This window comes from Marmota flaviventris, chromosome 7, assembly GCF_047511675.1.
Source record: "Marmota flaviventris isolate mMarFla1 chromosome 7, mMarFla1.hap1, whole genome shotgun sequence".
Taxonomy (NCBI): Eukaryota; Metazoa; Chordata; class Mammalia; order Rodentia; family Sciuridae; genus Marmota; species Marmota flaviventris.
This window is the reverse complement of record NC_092504.1, coordinates 74,074,020-74,092,893: the sequence shown is the minus strand read 5'-3', so window position 1 is coordinate 74,092,893 and position 18,874 is coordinate 74,074,020. Positions and strand designations below refer to the sequence as shown.

Sequence of the window (18,874 nt, the reverse complement as noted above, 5' to 3'; positions counted from 1 at the left end):
TATTCATCTATCATTTCCCTTCCCTTATATGGAAAATGAGTCAATAAATGACAATGAACAGCTCTCAGCAAATTCCATATGTGGTTGATATTATCTGTCTGAACATTTTTAACAAATAAAATTTTGACTAACATTATCCATTATAGTGTGTGTGTGTGTGTGTATATATATATATATATATATATATATATATATATATATATATATATCAACATTTTTGAGTTATATAGTACAGAAGCCACTTAAAGAGCTTTACATGAGTAAAACTCAATTGCTTTTTACCTGTTGTGTTTCTCATGTTTTATCACTGTGACAAAAATAAAAATTTAAAATACCAAGAAAGAACATGTTATGGTTGGACATTAGATGTCCCCCAAAAGCTCCTATGATAATACAGGAAAATTCACAGGTGAATGATTGAATTGTGTAATCTAATTTGTCTGTCCTAGTTTGAATGGACTGACTGGGCAGTAACTGCAGGCAAGTGGGCTGTGGCTGAAAGAGATGAGTCACTGGGAGTAAAGCAGGGGGTGCCCTGAAAGCATTGCTCTTCCTGCAGCTCTGCTCCCTCTCTCTGCTTCTTGAGCCCATTATGAGCTGGACAGCATTTTATGCTGAGCCCTTCCTCCATGATGTGCTGCCTCCTTGTGGGCCCAGAACAATGCAGTCACTTCTCTATGAATTGAAACTTCTGAAGCCATGATCCCCAAATAATTTTTTTTTCTCTAAGTTGTTTTTGTCAGGATACTGGTCACAGCAACATGAAAACCAAGTAAGAGAGAAATTTTATTTTGACTCACAGTTTTAGACATGTCAGTTCAGATTTTGTGGTTTAAGAGTAAGGTGAGGCAGAACTTCAAGGCATGTGGGTGTGGAGGCTGAAAGCTGCTCATCTCATGGCAGTCCGGAAACAGAGCGAGGAAGGTGTCAGGGACAACATAACCCTTTCAAGGCAGACAACTTGACCTACTTCCTCTCTCTAGATCCTGATTTGTACAGTTTATATCACCTCCTAATAATGTCATCAAATTATGAATCCATCAAAGGATTAGTTCATTGATGATGTCAAATGATACAGCCACTTCCAAAGAGCCCAACCTCTGAATATTGTTCCTTTGGAGACCAGCCTTCAACCATGAGTTTTGGGGGACCATTCATATCAAAGATAATACACTAGAATGATTGGTTGTTTCTAAATTCCAAATGGAGGGGGCGTGACTAATAAATGGAAGGATGGGTAGAAGAAAAAATAATCCTGCATAAGTCCATATTAGAAACAAATAGCTCTCAGATGGGTATTTCACAGCATAACTGGAAGATTTTTGTCACTTACCTCATTTATCCAGTGCTGGGGATTACCCGCAAAGCTTTGGAATGAACGCTTGGTGAGACTAAAAAGCTGATGACCAAAGGAGGTGACATAAGGAATCTCCTTCCTGACCCAGCACCTCTTATTCTCATCCCTTTTGAATTCATGCAGTTCAGTTTTTATGTCTTTGTAGAAAGTGGACTTGGCAAAATTATTAGCTAATTATTTTATCTGTGAATCATCTGTCTTTGAAGGCACTTCAGTCTTGTTAGCTTTGGAATGGAAGAGGATAAGAGGTCACAGATTACTGCATAGAGTACTAACTCATTATAAACAAATTACTCCTGATTTCACAAGTTTTCTCTTGACCTTTTATTTGTACAACTCCTATATTTTGTAGCTTGAGTACAAAAATGAATTAGCATGTACATTCTCAAATAGAAATGCCCACAGCACTCACTGACAATGTCTATTTGTTCATCACATTAACATGTAAATTTACAAGGTCATGTTTTCATGAATCATCTCTTTGCTAAACCTCGGGCAAAAATGTGAAAATGTGAAAGGTTCACATACCTTCATGTTCTTCTGAATCTCTCTTTATTACACCATGAAAGAAGTCCAGGAATATTTCTGCAGGGTTAGTGTAGAATTCACAGGGAAAACCTACAAAATAAGACACCCCAGAACTCAAGCTGATAGTCTTGGAAGGTAAAGAAGACTCACATGCAGAGGATGCTGGAGGTGAGGGGTAGGTAAGGCAGATTGAACAACTTTTTCCTCGTCTTCTTGCTCTCTTCTGCCCTCTCTAATTTATCCTTTCCTCTTCTTTATTTAATCACATAATATTTCAACAACTGTCTCCCTCAGGCAAAAAAATAAATAAATAAAACAAAAAATGTATCCCAAACTATTCTTGGACTCTTCAGAACATCTTACATTAGTGCTTACCTCTCATAAAAATTCAAAATCCAAGAAGCTATCAATATGCTCTACTGTTTACTAGTACTTCTTCAAAAATCTAAATGTAGATCCTAGAAAGGATATTAAGTTTCTGGTGAACTGTGCACCTAGAGAATACTGAGTTCACCTAGAGAATACTGAGTTCACCTAGAGAATACTGGAACAGCAGTAGGTATGTTAGCAGATGTTGCTTTGCAACCTACTAAATTCAGAGTTCCAAATGATCATCTCTCAAGATGCCATAATTCCAAATAGACAACAAATTCCCAGAGAAGCATTATTGAGAGAACATGACCAGCACAGCACACCTGACCTCTCACCTCAACATCTAAATTTGGCCTGAGCTCTGACTCTTTAGTTCATCTTCCCTGGATTCCCAACTCTCATGTGTTTGATGTGTTTTTAAGTGACAGATATTTAATAAAAACAAATTAAGAAGGAATGATTATTTACAACTTTATTTGGGGTCATGGATAAACATCTATAATCATATCCACAAACCCCTGAAGTGAAGCAGATAGGTAAACCATTAAAGAAATCAGAGTACTCAGTCTGAAATAGAAAGAACCAGACAGACCAGAAATTTTGACCCATTATATCAGATTCAGGGCCAGCTATTCAAGACTTAAATATTCAATTTAATGTTTCTAAGAAACATTTCCACAAGCCCTGAAGAAGGCAGAGCAAGACTATGTGTCAGGGGAAACACTGTAATATCACAATCTGTTACATGTTTTAAAAGGCAATGGTTTGGAACTTTTCAAAAAAGTTCAACTGACAGAATACTAAGTGTAAGTTCAACATGTCACTTACTGAAATTTCAGGAAAAGGTCAACATAACTGAAAAGGAGAAAAAAGTCCCATGAAACAAACACACACACACACACACACACACACACACACACACACACACACCATGCATATTCAAATAAGACAGGAAAAGGGGAGAGACCTGAAAAACAAGAAAATGCTGCAAAGTGAAAAATAATTCTGGCATTGAACTAACCAAAGATGTTTTAGAGTGGAGACACCCCAGTTAAGTCTATGCAAGATCAAAGAGCATTCCTGTAGCACTCCTGGGGACTCCTCTCCTCTGCCAGGAGTCTATGAATAAAGGATCTAGGGCATAAAATATTTAACCACACCTGCAGACTCAAAGTACTCTAAAATCCTTTGGGCAGGACCGTGATACATTAGTTCTCCTGAGGCCAGTATGGTGAGGCTGTCAAACAGCTGGAAGATGAATAGTGAGGCAGATGGATGGAGAAGATGATCGTGCGTCCCTGCTCAGAAATCCTAAGTGAAAAAGGAAAATAATAAATCATTAATTATCTGAACCTTGCTGGTATGGTGATGCACGACTATAATCCCAGTGGCTCAGGTGGCTGAGGCAGGAGGATCAAAGTTCAAAGCCAGCCACAGAAAAAGCAGGCACTATGCACTCAGTGAGACCCTGTCTCTAAATAAAATACAAAATAGGGCTGGGGTAGTGGCTCAGTGGTCAAGTGTCCCTGAGTTCAATCCCCAGTATCCCCCATCCAAAATATCTGAACCTTGAAATATTTTGTAAAATACTTATTTCTGCCAGTAGAGCATTTTCTCTCAGTTCAACTTGCTTTTCTCTTACAAATTTCTCCTCTCAACTCATTACATACATGGAGTTGGGAATATTTAAATTCAATGCTTTTATTAAAAGACTAAAGAATCTTAAAGTTTATTGCTTTAGCAATCTAGAGTTGACTAGAAATTGGTGAAAATGCAGTTTTCTAGAGAGTTTTCCAAGACAGTGAATTCAGGGAAATTGGTATACAATCTCTGGTGGTTGGAATAGAGAGTCCATATTATTAACAAGTATCTTAGATTATTTTGAGTATACTCACTTTTGAAACTAGTTATCAACGAAGTATTAGAAGGATGGTCATATACAAATTTTCATTGATCATTTAAGTATCCTGGCTCATTGATCATTTAAGTATCCTGGTTTTCATCCTACCTTAGTAATACATTAATACTGTTAAGCACTTTGAATGTTATTTAGCACTTAGCTATATGTTTTAGTGATAAATTGAATTTCCACAATGTTTTCCCAAGGATATTATAATATTAGTATTTTCTTCTTTTGACATATAAAGTTTAAAGGTCAAGTAACTAACCAATGGCTCACAGTTACTAAATGGCAAGGCTGGAATCTGAGTCTGGTTTGATTTTACGGTAGAAACATTTCTCACCTACTTGTTATAGGAATTATTACTTATGGGTATAAGAAACAAAGGCAAAAAAAAAAAAAAAAAAACTTTTCCAAACTGTTTTGTAAATATTTTATGAGGAGAATCACTTCAATTTAAGAATTTGATAAGCACCTAGTATATCTAATATATCCAAAGATGATCAAGCACCTAGTATATCTAATATATCCAAAGATGATCTTCCTCAAAGAGAAAAAGGAGATAAGGTCTATAATTTCAATATGATTGGATTCAAAGAAGTTAATGGCTCCTTATAAACAAAAAAGGGAAAGTGATAACCCATTCTGGAGGTTATAAAAGTAGAATATCCAAATTCCCAACAATAGTGAGCTAAGAAAAGAGATACAAGGTGAACAAAGTGTGAAGTGAACAGGTCTAAAATTCAAAACTATAAGAAGCCTTTCTGTGTAACACAACAAGCAGTGTCTATGTGTGTGCTTGTGTTGCTGTTGTTTTGGGTGAAGAAGATAACTAATAGAGAGGACCAAACAGGACCATGCTGAACCCTTCCAAAAGAAACTGGAAATTATTCAACTGACAATAAGAAGCTGAGAAAGGACTGGAAGATGGACATGGAATACCTGAGAGTTCTAACACTCAAAGTGGGGCCTGAGGACTAACTGAATCAGTGTCAGTAATTCTTTAAAACTACTATAGAGAACTTTGATTCCTTCCAGGAACCTAGAGAAACAGGATCTGCATTTTAATAAGTCCCCAGGTGAGGAGTATGCTCAGCAGTGCTTGGGAAGGACTGACCAAAGCTCTGGGCATGAGGAAAGAGGACTGTGTGCTAAGCAGAGCAACCCATAAAGAAAATGTCTGTGAATAAAAATATCCTACATATATTCTGTAATGGGGCCTGAACTCCAGACCCGTTTCTTGGCATCTTCACTTATATGTGTAAATGACATCTTAAACTTCAGAAGTTTAAACCCATACATATCTTCAGTTCTTGTTGTTTCCTCTCTTGTAGCATAGACACTTGCTCAAAGTGTCATGGGCATCAGAGGAAGCAAGGTTGTGACAGAAGGGAGGCCATGAAAGTAGTGTGATTGGCAGCTTAAAACAATGGGGCAGAGGAGTTTCTAGAGGTGGTGGACAAAGGGAGAGACCATAGCTACAAGGAGATTGGCTTCCTTAAACAAATAAATTACTGCATAAGAAAGTAAGTACATATGTTGTGATAATGGGAGTTGAATATCTCCATATCTGAAGTCACTTACAAATGTGAAAATAGCAAAGACTAAAAGTAAGACAGAGGTGTCAGATTGGCATCAGAAATGTTGTTATGAGTTCCTGGTCTTTTCAATGTATTCAATAACAGAAATAGCAATAAATATAGATATATCTATGTTCATGCATGTATTTTTAGGAAGCATCTATGCATACATATATGTGCACCACAATTAGATGATAAAGGCTGTGTAGGTTGCATGCCCACGTGTGTTTTACTGAGAACTCAGCATCCTTTCATGCCTGAGTCAGCTCATACAACACGCACTGGGATAAACCCTGCAGTGTGCCATTAACTTTTCAGATTGAAAAAAGACAGGAAAAATATATTTCTGTAGAGGATCCCAAAAAGGCAGGAAACAGAGACACTAGGGAGAACTGGGGAAATCTGAGTAGCCCTGATTGGATATTGGCAAAGCAATATCTGAGGAGTAAACTGTGGAGTGAAGATGATGGCATGTCCTCCCTGATTGGAGGTTGTAGTAGCACATGATGGCAGAAAAGCCTATGTGGGAAACAGCAGAGAAGAAAGGAGGGGCTGCATATGGAATGAAAAGTAACAGAGGGGAATCCAGGTGAGAAGAGTAGGATTTCATCTGTATTGTTCTTAGATACTTTCTGTCAGTTTCAAATATGTTTATATTTTTAAAGATGATGTATAAATCTCAACTATTGAAAATTTTCCTATAAACATCCCTTCCCCACTTCCTTCTTTCCTTTCTTTCTTTTTTTTTCTTTGTGGGGGGAGGGGGCAGGGATTGAAGATAGGGGCACTCAACCACTGAGCCACATCCCCAGCCCTATTTTGTATTTTATTTAGAGACAAGATCTCACTGAGTGCTTGGAGTCTTGCTTTTGCTGATGCTGGATTTTAATGTGTGATCCGCCTGCCTCAGCCTCCAGAGCTGCTGGGATTATAGGTGTGCGGCACCCCACCTGGCCATTTTTCTTTCTTGATAAAGGAAATCCCATTTATTTAATTTCATTCTTCCACTTCTTCAAGCCCGAAATCTCAGCAGTCATTGTCTTAATCCTCCCATCCCAGGTGCAAATCCTGACCTGATCCTATTGGTTCCCTTGAAAACAGAAACCACCTTCTGCTCACCATGACCATTCTGGTTGAAGCTCAGCAGCTCCTTCACGGAGTTTTCTCTCATCCTTGCCTAACTGCACAGTCTTCCCCACAGCCATTGCTGTGCTCTAAAACTCTCAAAATATCACTATGTCCCCTAGTGACAGGAGAAGCCATACTTCTTTGATAGTCTATGAGATCTATGAAATCTGCCATCAGCCCAACTTCACCTCACATCCTAAACACATTTCATTGGCTGAACTGTGTCCTCCCCAAACTCAGATGTTGAAGTCCTATTCCCCAGTGCCTCAGAATGTAACCACATTGGACATAGCACCATCAAGGAGGTCTTTAAGTTTAAATGAGATCATCAGGGGGTTCTCATCTGACTACGTACAGTTAGGAGGAGATTAGGACACAGACACACAAGGGAGAAGGTGCCATTTACAAACTAATGAAGAAATGACCAGAAGACACATTAGTTTCAACTTTCTGTCTCCAGAGATATAAGAAAATTTTTTTGTTGTTGAGCACCCAGTCTGTAGCATTGTTGTGACAGTTCATCAGGCAACCTCCACTTCCCTTAGTCTCTGGGTCTCCTTCTGGCCTTGCTGATATTCCACACACATAAGACATGCTCTATCTCAGGGCCACTGTCTGCTTCTTCCAACCAGAACACTCTTCTGATTTATAGCACATCTCACTCTCTCCCAACTCAGGCGTAACATGCTTGTGGTCTTCTCTGACCTTCCTGTTTAAAACAACTCCCTGCCCTCACTATGACCTTACTTCCCTATGTATTTTTTCATCATTCTTGATATACTTCTTGTTTATTGACTGTAACTTGCTAAAAAAGAAAGAAAACTAATTTTTTTAGCTTTTGAATCTCCTGCACCAGGAATACCGGTAACTGGAAGTGATCAGATAGTAAACAGGTGAAATGTAATGTTGCCATAGCATTTACCTTTTTAGGAGTCTGATGACATCATTAGCTGTTCTCCCATCTAAGCCAGTTGTGGGCCTATCCAGGAACAAGATGAGAGGATCAAGGATCAGCTCCATTCCTATACTACTCCTTTTTCTTTCTCCTTTAGATTTTACCTAAAACACAAATTATTATCATTTTAACGAATTTTCATCATCACTATCTTTTGGTGAATTAACCACCAGCAATCCTGCTAGAGACACTTTACCTAATTTTCCTCATTATTCTGAACAGCAAGTAAATGACACCTAGGAGAAGGGGGAGGTTTCACTCTAACCACATGTGGAAGCTGAGCCCCAGTGCAAAATTCTCAAGTGATTGCACCTGATATGAAAAGCTCATTCTTTTAATAGTCCTGTGAATTCCTCACCAAATAGTTAGTTTTAAGAGAGTAAGTTAAACACTAAAAAAGAAATAAAAGAAAAGCCTATAAAATGGGTAAATGACTACTAAGAAAGGAGAAGAGCTGTTCTCAGTTGGAGGCTGAGGCAGGAATTCATGAATACAAAGCCAGCCTGAGCAACTTAGTGAGGATCTAAGCAACTTAGTGAGACCCTGTCTCTAAATAGAATCAAAAAAGGGCTGGAGATACAGCTCAATGTTTAAGTATGCTTGGGGTCAATCTCTGGTACCAAAACCAAACAAACAAACAAACAAATAAAATAGGAGGAAATATAAAGGACACTACCTATAATGATCTTTTAGAGTGTTGTGACCACTTCCTACAGGCATATCATCTCCACAAAGGATCCCAATTGGATTGAAAAAAAAAAAAGAGAATCACCTTGGAGCAAGAAACATATACTACCCATCATTCCATATTCACATATTTTCAATTTCATAATTTTTTCACAATAATTATTTCTACAAGTTAACATACCTCAGAATTGCTCATTCATCTTTACAGAAAATCCCAGAAGAGGGGATATTTCACAGGGCAACTGGCCCAATCTTTTCACCAGTATATGTGTGGAAAGGGAATAAAGAAGCTCTGGGGGAGGTAGGAAGTAAAAAATACATCTAGAATTTGGAATCTCTAAACAGATTATTATAGAATGCTCCTTATGGCCATTGATTGGTTTCCATTAACAATTGTACTATAAAGGACATTTGGGTACCTGGTTCAAAGTATTATATAAATGTCTAAATATACCACAATGAAATCTATTATTCTTTATAATTATTATAAACCAATAAGTAAGTCCTTTGGGAACAATTGTGGAAATGTGAATGAATATAAATGTAGTTATAAAACAGTTGATAATACAGAGACCTTGTCCATTTTTTCACTGATACTGATATTGGTAAGGTAAGGAAATGTGCTTATTTTCTTATGTTAGTATGGGAGAAAAGGGGGAAAATGAGCAATTGAAGTGAATGATATTATTACCAATACAGTGGCATTAATACTTTAATTATTAGGTAATTGTTCATATCATTAGAGTAATCAAACTATTTTTTTTTACATTTCTGTTATATTCGGATCATAAAGAACTAAAAAATAAATTATTTCAATCAATGAGACTTTATGGTTGTAAGAAGCCAACAACTTTGTACATTTCCCCTGGAAATCTAAGCAAACAACTAATGGAAGTGCCAGCTTGCAGCTAAATAAGAGAGTAAAGAAAGTGCTTTCCTAAAAGGACAAAATCAGTTAAAAAATAGCAGCCCCAAAGTAAACCTGATTCAATCACTTAGCAAACAAAAATAACTGGTGAAAGGTGGCTCCTACACCACTGTAACTCAGGAGAGATCCACAGCCAAGGAACAATTCATCTGCTACAGGTCCAAACCCCTCTGAAATCCAATCCAAGATTCAGCATCATTGTTCTTTACCTTGGCATGGTTTACTATAAATAATTCTAACATCAACTTTGATAATTTACAGAATTCGTTAACATGAATGAGAGTAGTGACCCCAATAGCCAACACTGTACCTTCAACCCATTTGAATGTATTTTATCTAATAGTTTAAAATATTATTTGGTGTCAATCTTCCTATCTTTATTTTCATTTCTCTGGTTTATACTTGTTTTTCATATCCCTGATTCATTCTCTTGCATTATCTAATACTACCTTACATACTCATCATCCATCTATTTTGCCTTTGTATCTGGGTGTGAAATATATTTTATATCTTTTTTTCTCTCTCTCTTTATTTTTACATCCTATCTTTTCTCAAATTCTCTTTGGCCTATCTGTCTCCCCTGCCCTTATCCCTTTTTTAAGGTTACAGTAATTGTACTAAATTTAATAACTATTAAATATTTTTGAGCTATTCCAGAACTTTATTACAAGTTTACATGTATATATAGGGAACTGTGGAAAAAAAATAGCAAAAACTTTTTTATTTCTTATAAGGTGAATAGTATTTAACTTGGCTCTGAAAAGATTATGGTAAATAGGATTCACTGGCATTTTAAAAAGTGGTGCTGATATTAGGATCAGCAGAAGTGACACACTGAAAAAGTAAATAAATATTTGGATATTCTATCAATCCAGGACTCTTAAGAGAAAGAAACTCACAAGTAGTCCCTCCATTAATAAAGAAGTAAAAACTATACCAATAGATGGGTAGTCATAGAAATGGTATAAAAAAGCAAGTGAACAAATCAACCCCAAACCAATAATGCTTCAACAACAGACTCCATAGACACTACCATGGAGGATATGTAGAAACATAATTTAGGAATTTCATAGTTAAAATGTTCTATTACCTAAAAAGATGTAAAAAGCAAAATTGGGGGTAAAATACAGGAAGTGAAAGATTACTTCAGTAAAGATAAAGAAATTCTAAAAATGATATTCAAGAAATCTGGGATATCATTAAAACACCAAACTTAAGATTCATTGAGATAGATAAAGGATAAAGGGATTCATGATCTTTTCAATGAATAATATTGGAAAATTTTTCAAACCTTAAGAATGAGATAGAAATTCAAATAAAAGAGACAAATAGAATCAAATTATACAAAAATCACAATGCATCCATACCTAGAAACATTATTAAAAAATGCACAACCTATAGAATAAGGATAGAATTGTAAAAACTTCAAGGGAAAAAGGATTGGTGACATTTAAAACTAAACCAAGGAGCAAAGATGGCGGAGTAGAGGACATACTGCTTCTGGTGGCTCTGCACACTAATCTGAGAAAATGGTCAAAAGGCTTTTCCACAGGGTCCTGCCTCAATGAAAAACTACATCTCAGAGCATGTGACAGGATACCATACAGGGAATCTTTTGCAGATTCCACTGGAGCAGCAAGCGTGACACAGAATGCAGAGGCTTTGCTTGCTGGTAAGACTCCAAACTCTGGCCCCAAAGCCCACAGTCTGAACACACATGTCACCACAAGCAGCACTTCTACAGAACTGTAGATCACCAGACTATGCTCCGCTCCCATGTGGGTCACCAGACTGACTTCTGGCCCCAGCACAAGGTCACCCCATCTCCTCCCACCTCACCAAACACCCGACGCATGAAACAGACGGAATCCATCTTGGAAAACCTTTCTCACCATCTCTTGGTGGGCATGGCTACCAGCATAGTTCTGCAGCTAGTCAGGTACCTGGTTTCCAATTCTCCCACCCCCATATGTAATAACTCAAAACCTTTCTCAAAATCTTTTTGGGGGGTATGGCTATCAACATGGAACTGCAACTGTACAGAGAGTTGGGGGGCATGGCTATCAACATGGAACTGCAACTGTACAACTTCAAGTAAAGAGAGACTAAGAGCAGAGAGGCTCCAGGAAGATTCTCAAGCCCTCTCACACTGGTTACCTGAGGGCAGAGACACAAGCTTGGAATAGACAATGCCACCTACTGGAAGAAAAGAAAACAGAATTCTAAGAGGTTTTTTTTTTTTTTTTTTCTCTCTCTCTCTTCTCATCCATTCTCCTTTACCCTTCCCCCACTGATTCTTACAACCCCAACATATGTGAAACCAAGTAGTTTGCATGAAATAGGACTTTAAGAACTGAATCACCAGAATGATATATTATAGAGGAATTGCATAACACCCCCCCTTTTTCTTATTTTCTTTCTCCCTCTCTTTTTTTCTCTTTCTTTCTTTCCTTTTTAATTTTCTTATACCCTCTCTCCCATTTTCAACCTCCTAACTTTTACTATTTTTACTTCAGGTAATTTTCTAAATACATATAGGTATTTGATTTTATGCATTCTTCCCTAAACTATCTCCTGTCTATTCACTAGAGTTTTCCTCCAAAGTTGCTAAGATAGATTAACTCCATACCCTCACACCTTTCCCCTTAAACATAATGTCCTACGCCTGACGTTCAGTTCTCTGTACACCATTAGAAATGGTATGGCTTTTATGAAACTAATGACTATATTTTAAATAATGATTTAATCCAACATCTTTAGGCATAGAGACTAACTATAAATGTATTGATAATGAAAACTTGTTCATAGATGATGTATTGTTGATATTGGGAACTGTTAACATTGTCTTTTTCCACAAAGGAGAGATTCTGGAACTATACAAGTGCAATATAAATCTATAGGGGAAAAACAAGAAATGAAAAATAACAATAAAAACCCAACAGTGGGTAGTAGAACACTAAAGGAAAAAACTAATCAAAGAGGAAAATCAAGTCAAGTTAAATAACAACAACAACAACAAAAAAAAAAAAAAAAAAAAAAAAAAAAAAAACACAAATATGGCTGGAAATGCAAACCATATCTCATAGTACTCCTAAATGTTAATGGCTTAAACTCACCTTTCAAAAGACATAGGCTACTAGACTGGGTTAAAAAATATCCAACAATATGCTGCCTATAGGAGACTCATTTGATAGGAAAAGACATACACAGACTGAAGGTGAAAGTTTGGGAAAAATCATACCACTCACATGGACCTTGTAAGCAAGCAGGGGAATTCATACTCATATCAAATAAAGTAGATTTCAAGCCAAAGTTAATCAAAAGGGATAAATAAGGACACTACATATGGCTCAAGGAAACCATACAACAACAAGACATAACAATTATTAATATATATGCCCCAAACAATGGTGCAGTTATGTTCATCAAACAAACACTTCACAAGTTCAAGAGTCAAATAGTTCACAACACAAAAATCATGGGTGACTTTAACACACCTCTCTCACCACTAGATAGTTCTTCCAAACACAAGTTGAAAAAGAAACTATAGAACTCAATAACACAATTAATAACTTAGACTTAATTAACATATATAGAAAATATCATCCAATATCAAGCAGATACACTTTTTTTTTTCTCAGCAGCACATGGAACCTTCTCAAAAATAGGCCATATATTGTGCCACAGGGCAACTCTTAGCAAATAAAAAAAGAGAAGAGATACTATCATGAATTTTATCTGATCATAATGGAATTAAATTGGAAGTCAACAATAAAATAAGGAAGAAAAATTCCTACATCACATGGAGAATGAACAATATGCTACTCAATGAAGAATGGGTTACAGAAGACATCAAGGAGGAAATTAAAAAAATATTTGAGGTAAATAAGAACACAGACACAACACATTGAAATCTGTGTGACACTATGAAAGCAGTACTAAGAGGAAAATTTATTGCATGGAGTTCATTCCTTAAAAGAAGAAAAAGCCAACAAATAAATGACCTCACACTACACCTCAAAGCCGTAGAAAAAGAACAAAGCAGCAGCAAAAGCAGTAGAAGGAAAGAAATAATTAAAATCAGAGCTGAAATCAAAACAAAAGAAACAATTGAAAAAATTGACAAAACTAAAAGTTGGTTCTTTGAAAAAATAAATAAGATAGACAGAACCATAGCCATACTAACGAAGAGAAGAAGATAGAGAACCCAAATTACTAGCATATGTGATTAAAAAAGGCAATATCACAACAGACACTACAAAAATACAGAAGATAATTAGAAATTATTTTTAAACCTTATACTTTAATAAAATAGAATATAGTGAAGACATCAATAAATTCCTAAAGTCATATGACCTGCCCAGATTCAGTCAGGAGGATATACACAACTTAAACAGAACAATATCAAGTGAGGAAACAGAAAAATCCATCAAAATATTACAAAACAAGAAAAGCCCAGAACTGAACAGATATACAGCCAAGTTTTACAAGATCTTTAAAAAAGAACTAATACCAATTTTCTACAATCTATTTCAGGAAATAGAAAAAGAGGTAGTACTTCCAAATACATTCTACAAGGTCAATATCACCCTGATTCTAAAACCAGACAAAGACACTTCAAAGAAAGAAAACTTCAGACTAACATCTCTAATGAATACACATGCAAAAATCCTCAATAAAATTCTGGCAAATCAGATACAAAAACATATCAAAAATATCATGCACCATGATCAAGTGGGATTCATCCCCAGGATGCAAGGTTGGTTCAACATATGGAAATCAATAAATGTAATTCATCACATCAATAGACTTAAAGATAAGAACCATATAATCATCTCGATAGATGCAGAAAAAGCATTTGACAAAATACAGCACCACTTTATGTTCAAAACTCTAGATAAACTAGGGATAACAGGAACTTATCTCAACATTGTAAAGGCTATCTATGCTAAGCCTCAGGCCAACGTCATTCTAAACCGAGAAAAACTGAAGGCATTCCCTCTAAGATCTGGAACAAGACAAGGATGCCCTCTGTCACCACTTCTATTCAACATAGTTCTTGAAACACTGGCCAGAGCAATTAGACAGACAAAAGAAATTAAAGGAATAACTGTAGGAAAGAAGAACTTAAAGTAGCACTATTTGCTGATGATATGATTCTGTACATAGAAGACCCAAAAAATTACATCAGGAAACTTCTAGAACTAGTAAATGAACTCAGCAAAGTGGCAGGATATAAAATCAACCCCCATAAATCAAAGTCATTTCTGTATATCTGTGAAAAATCCTCTGAAAAGGAAATGAGGAAAACTAAAACATTCACAATATCTCAAAAAATAAATATCTCAATATAATACTTGGGAATCAACTTAACAAAAAGGGTGAACGATCCATACAATAAAACTATAGAACCCTAAAGAGAGAAATAGAAGAAGACCTTAGAAGATAGGAAGATCTACCTTGCTCATGGATAGGCAGAATTAATATTATTAAAATGAATGTGCTACCAAAAGCACTATACGGGTTCAATGCAATTCCAATCAAAATCCTGATGGCATTCCTCATAGAAATAGAAAAATAATCATGAAATTCATCTGGAAAATAAGAGGCCCAGAATAGATACAGCAATTCTAAGCAGAAAGAGTGAAACAGGTGGTATCGCTATACCAGACCTTAAACTATACTGCAGACAATAGTAACAAAAACAGCATGGTACTGGCACCAAAACAGGCTGGTAGACCAATGGTACAGAATACAGGACACAGAAACTAACCCACAAAATTACAACTATCTTATATTGGACAAAGTTGCCAAAAGTACGCACTAGAGAAAGGATAGCATCTTTAACAAATGGTGCTCGGAAAACTAGAAATCCATATGCAACAAAATGAGATTGAATCCCTGTCTCTCACCATGCACAAAAGTTAACTCAAAATGGATCAAGGATCTAGGAATTAAACCAGAGACTCTGTGTGTAATAGAAAAAAAAAGTAGACCCTAATCTTCATCACGTGGGGCTAGGCCCCAACTTCCTTAATAAGATGCCTATAGCACAAGAATTAAAACCAAGAATCAACAAATGGGGTGGATTCAAACTAAAAAGTTTTTTTCTCAACAAAAGAAATAATCTGTGAGGTGAACAGGGAGCCTACATCCTGGGAACAAATTTTACCCCTCACACATAAAACAGGGTTCTAATCTCTAGGGTATATAAAAAGCTCAAAAAGATACACACCAAAAAAATTAATAATAATCCAATCAATAAATGGGCCAGGTACCTGAACAGACACTTCTCAGAAGATGATATACAATCAATCAACAAATATGTGAAAAAAAATGCTCATCATCTCTAGCAATCAGAGAAATGCAAATCAAAACTACTAAAGATACCATCTCACTCCAGTAAGAATGGCAGTCATTATGAAGACAAACAACAACAAGTGTTGGTGAGGATGCAGGGTTAAAGGTACACTCATACACTACTGGTGGGATTGCAAATTAGTGTAGCCATTTTGGAAAGCAGTATGGAGATTCCTTAGAAAGCTGGGAATGGAACCACCAATTGACCCATTTATTCCCCTTTTTGGACTATACCCAAAGGACCTAAAAACATCATACTACAGGGACACAGCCACATCGATGTTTATAGCAGCACAATTCACAATAGCTAAACTGTGGAGCCAATCTAGGTGTCCTTCAGTGGATGAAAGGATTAAAAAATGTGGCATTTATACATAATGGATTATTACTCAGCACTAAAAAAGAATAAGATCATGACATTTGCAGAGAAATGGATGGCATTAGAGAAGATTATAATGAGTGAAGTTAGCCAATACCCCCAAAATAAATGTCAAATGTTTTTTTCTGATATAAGGAGGATGACTCAAAGTGGGTTATGGAGGGAGAACATGGGAGGAAGATTACTTCTAGACAGGGAATAGGGGTAGGAGGGAAAAGGAGAGAGAAGGGGAATAACAAGGGTGGTGGAAGGAGACAGTCATCATTATACAAAATACATGTATGAAGATGTGGAAAAACTAAACCAAAACAGATTTCAATTGATTTCTCAAGCCAGACCCTAAAAGCTAGAAGTACTTGGTATAATGTATAAACTTCTGAAAGAAAATGGATGTCAACCAAGAATTTCTACACCCAGCATAATCCGGCTTCAAAATTGAAAATTAAAAAAAAATCATAAAAAAGAAAACCAAAATAATTCATAACTAATAAGCATGCACTACAAGACATACACAATGAAAGTTTTCATGAAGAAGAAATGATGAATGAAAATGAAAAGCACCATAGGAATGAAGTGCTCAAGAAGAATAGTCAATTAAAGGGGAATCAAGTCTTCTTTAAATATTAGAAATAATTCAAATGTTTGGAAATATAAACCATCTCTAAATAACAACATTGAATGTAAATGGTCTAAAATCATCAATCAAAAGACATAGGATGGAAGACCAGAATAAACAACAACATCTAACTGTATGTTATCTGCAAAAGACTCACCTCACAGACAAAGACATCCTTAGACTCAAGGTGAAAGGAGGGGAAAAGACATACCATTAAAGTAGGACTCACGAACAATCAAGTGTAACTACTGTCATATTAGATAAAGTACATTTCAAGCCAAAATTAATCAGAAGAGAGAAAGAAAGGCACTTCATACTGCTAAAGGAAATCATTTAGCAACAAGAAAATGATGGAAAATATTAGTGCCTCAACCAGCAGATCATCTATGTACATGAAACAAACCCTTATCGATATTAAGAATAAAATGGACCACAATACATTGATACTGGGTGACTTTAAATTTTCTCCATCAATACTGGATAGATCAACCAAACAAAAACTAAGTAAAGATTCTACAGAACAAAAAGTTAAATTAATTCATAGACCTAAGAGACATTTATAGAATACTTCATTCATCAATGCCTAAATTCACTTTCCTCTCGATAGCACATGGAACATTTTCTGAAACAAACCATATTTTCAGTCATAAAACAAATAACTGCAAATATAGGAAAACAGAGATATTATCTTGAATTTTATCATAACATACAGGAATGAAATTGGAAATCAACAATAAGATTTTTTAAAGCACTGTACAGATTTAATGCAATTCCAATTAAAATCTCAATGGCATTCCTCATATAAATAGAAAAGGCAGTAAAGAAATTCATCTGGAAAAATAAGAGACCCAGAATAGCTAAAGCAATCCTGGCAAGAACAGTGAAGCCAGTGGCATCACTATACTAGACCTTAAACTATACTACAGAGCAATAGTAACAAAAACAGCATGGTATTGGCACCAAAACAGACTGGTAGACCAATGGTACAGAACAGAGGACACAGAGACTAACCCACAAAATTACAATTATCTTATATTAGACAAAGGCACTCAAAACATGCATTGGAGAAAAGATAGCCTCTACAACAAATGGTGCTGGGAAAACTAGAAATCCATATGCAACAAAATGAAATTAAACCCCTATCTCTCACCATGCAAAAAACTTAACTCAAAGTGGATCAAGGACCTAGGAATTAAACCAGAGACTCTGCTCCTAATAGAAGAAAAAGTAGGTCCTAATTTCCATCATGTGGGATTAGGCCCCAACTTCCTTAAAAGACTCCTATAGTGGAAGAATTAAAACCAAGAATCAATAAATGAAATGGAATCAAACTAAAAAGTTTCTTCTCAGAAAAAGAAACAATCTATGAGGTGAACAGAGAGCCTACATCCTGGGAGCAAATATTTATCCCTCACACATCAGATAGAGCACTAATCTCTAGGGTATATAAAGAACTCAAAAAACTAAGCACCAAAAAAAAAAAAAAATACCCCATCAACAAATGGGACAAAGACCTGAACCGACACTTCTCAGAAGAGTATATACAATCAATCCAGTCAACAAATATATGAAAAAATGTTCACTATTGTTAGCAATTTGAGAAATGCAAATTAAAACAACTCTAATATTTCATCTCACTCCAATTAGAATGGCAGCTATTATGAAGACAAATAATAATAATATGTGTTGGTGAGGATGTAGAGAAAATGGTACACTCACATATTGCTGGTGGGACTGCAAATTGGTGCAGCCAATATGAAAAGCAATATAGAGATTCCTTAGATAATTGGGAATTATCCATTTGACCCAGCTATCTCTATCCTTGGACTATACCCAAAGGAGTTAAAAACAGCATACTACAGGGACATAGCCACATCAATGTTTTGAGCAGCATAATTCACAATAGCTAAACTGTGGAACCAACCTAGATGCCCTTCTATAGATGAACGGATAAAAACTGTGGCATTTATATACAATGGAATATTATTCACCAATAAAAGAGAATAACATCATGGCATTTGCAGGTAAATGAATGGAGTTGGAGGAGACAATTTTGCTAAGTGAAGTTAGCCAATCCCAAAAAA

General features: G+C 36.0%; 1 protein-coding gene across 1 annotated transcript in view; it reads right to left on the bottom strand.

Moving 5' to 3' along the window:
* Positions 1-18,874, bottom strand: part of LOC114082737 (broad substrate specificity ATP-binding cassette transporter ABCG2-like) — a 42,069-nt gene that overhangs the window by 20,065 nt on the left and 3,130 nt on the right. Inside the window, exons 2-5 of the mRNA XM_071614443.1 lie at positions 7,788-7,924; positions 3,418-3,568; positions 1,886-1,975; positions 1,334-1,581 (exon numbers count right to left, since the gene is read on the bottom strand). The gene's annotated coding sequence lies outside the window, so the exon portion shown is untranslated. The remainder of the gene's footprint in view (positions 1-1,333; positions 1,582-1,885; positions 1,976-3,417; positions 3,569-7,787; positions 7,925-18,874) is intronic.